Source organism: Priapulus caudatus, unplaced genomic scaffold (genome assembly GCF_000485595.1).
Source record: "Priapulus caudatus unplaced genomic scaffold, Priapulus_caudatus-5.0.1 Scaffold2422, whole genome shotgun sequence".
Classification (NCBI taxonomy): Eukaryota; Metazoa; Priapulida; class Priapulimorpha; order Priapulimorphida; family Priapulidae; genus Priapulus; species Priapulus caudatus.
The window spans coordinates 11926-14338 of NW_014579483.1; the positions used below are offsets into that span (position 1 = coordinate 11926).

The 2413-nt window shown below is 43.7% G+C and overlaps 1 long non-coding RNA gene across 1 annotated transcript in view; it reads left to right on the forward strand.

The window, feature by feature from the left end:
• The first annotated feature begins 1710 nt into the window (after window positions 1–1710).
• The window catches only part of LOC106818671, a 14056-nt gene continuing 13353 nt past the window's right edge, over window positions 1711–2413 (forward strand). The window contains exon 1 of the long non-coding RNA XR_001395273.1: window positions 1711–1819. This is a non-coding gene — a long non-coding RNA (uncharacterized LOC106818671). The remainder of the gene's footprint in view (window positions 1820–2413) is intronic.

The window sequence follows — 2413 nt, forward strand, 5'->3', positions numbered from 1 at the left end:
ATATATATATATATATATATATATATATATATATATATATATCGATATATATTATATATCATACCTATATTATCTTACTCCTGATATTATATATATATATATATATATATATATATATATATATAATCAAGAGTGTATAAAGAAGATAGTATCCTTATTTATACGCTCTTGATATAATATATATATATATATATATATATATATGTATCTGAAGTCAATACTTTCTCGGCTTTATACCAGAATAATGGAACGTTGTATATTTTTTATAGCTGCAAAAAGCAAGCAGAACGAAGGGTTGTAAATTAAGTTGTTTTGCGTTACTGTTACATTAAGAAGTACCGGTAGTTTGAAAATACTTCCAAACAAAAGTCAGCAAAAAGCTAGCAAGTTCTCGTGGGTTTACTAGTGAAATTTCCTTCCTCTCTCTCCACGTCGCGCTACTGTTGAGGCCAAGATTTATTTCTGCGTATGTGTAAAAAATTGATGAACTCGCCATACACCGCCCATTCTCATGTCACAAAGTTATATGTAAACAAACACGCGTGTTGCGAGGTGCCTGCCTCCGATATCCATTTCGAGGCCCGCTAAGCCAAGCATAAAGCGCGCGGGCAAGACGTCACATTGACGTCACATACGTCAATGCGTTATGCGTCATACGTCATACGTCATGCGTACAAGACGTCACATAGACGTTCATTGGCTAAAACAATCGAGTAGCGCGGTTAGAGATTTTCGGAATTATTTAATTTTAAGAAAAACTTCAATGTTCAATGAATGACGCACTCGTTCACTTCCGAAAGTGGGTAAAAATGCCCAATTTTTCCACTTCGGTGCGAAATGCATCAGCCGGGCCTTTCATTATTTACGAAAAGCAAACAATCTCGCCAAACACCTACACGCAGTAACGGGTCACGTCGTTGACGCCCCATTCATGCCCATCAAAGAAGAAGGCGGGGCTTATTCTGATTACGGAAATGCGAAAATGCGACAGAAGGACGTAGCGCGGTGCGCTAAACAGCGTGTTATTTTCGTATTTGGGCCAAACTCTATCGTAGGAAACCGTTCTAGCCTAGCAGAATACCCTAGTTCCTGAGATCGGCGATTTGGTGGTCCAATGGGTCCCCATATTTAAAAATATAAAACTCTGGTGCGGCGTATATAGGCTGTGATTGTAAGACACGAAGTGTCTATTTCGTCTCTAGAAAAAGCCTTTTTGGATTTTTTTTCGCCGAAATTCGGTACTAGAGTGCAATAATTTGCATTATGCACGCAAGTTAGATGCCTCGTGGACGTCTAGAAAGCATTAGAAGTAAAATTGGTCTTGTTGTGTATTCGTGACATTCCGTCAGGTGGCGTAGCCACAGCGACCGGTTGGTAATTTTTTTATTTGAAATGTGTTCAGACAACTTTGCAGAAATGCGCATCATAGAGCTGGCAAAAGTTTCGAGCAGAGCATAGAGCATGAATCTGTAGTTATTTAACATGAATAAAGTGTATGTTGTGTAAGCGCAGTAACAGTGTGAGTATTTTTAATTAATTTCTGTTCGATGCTTATTCGGGCCTGCCGCCTATGGACGCCCTCTACTGTTGTTCGCCACCTTCACTCGCAGTTGCCGCGCTAGTCGCATACGCCGCGCACTGCATGATGGGATGTCAGGGAAACCGCCTCGCCGTGACGTCATCGCAATGCTACAGCAACCATGGCGGCGGTCGCTGAAGCCACCGCGACAGGGGAAGTGGTCAGGGGACAGATATTCGACGTTGGCCCCCGCTACACTGGACTGGCATACATCGGAGAAGGCGCATATGGCATGGTTTGGTAAGTGTGTCGAGTCGGCGTGCGGATGTAACGCGAACTTGGTGCGTTTATCCTACGGGAAAACTCTACGTTGGCTGGCTGCTGCCGCGTGCGTGCGTACGATGCCAAATCTGCTGACAGGCGATGCAGCGATGCCTGCAGCTGGCACGCTCGTAGAGAATAATTCCAAGGCACGGGCGGCTCGCCTCGGCTGCAGCGCTAAGCTGTGACTCTGTTCACCGTCAATGATTAATGGTAGTATAGCTTGATGCCTGGTAATAAAGGCGCGCGGTGATGTGAGGGTGGTGTAGGGGGTGGGTGGGGCACTGTTAAATCCGCCACGCGATCGGAGGGGCGGGGTGGTATTACCCGTCTGTAGTGCTAATTGCGGTGCGCGTGCGTCGCGTCGGCGTATTGTTCGTGTCGTGGTGGAAATATTCTAATTATTTCATTAAGTCATATTCGCGGCGCGTATACCCACGTACGCTTAGTTAGAGCATTTTTATTCTTAATTAACTCGTGTTATCCTTCGTAGGGAGATAAGCCTGGCGTAACATAACACAACCTCACGATATTGCATAACGCAAGGATATATATCAGATATATATATATATA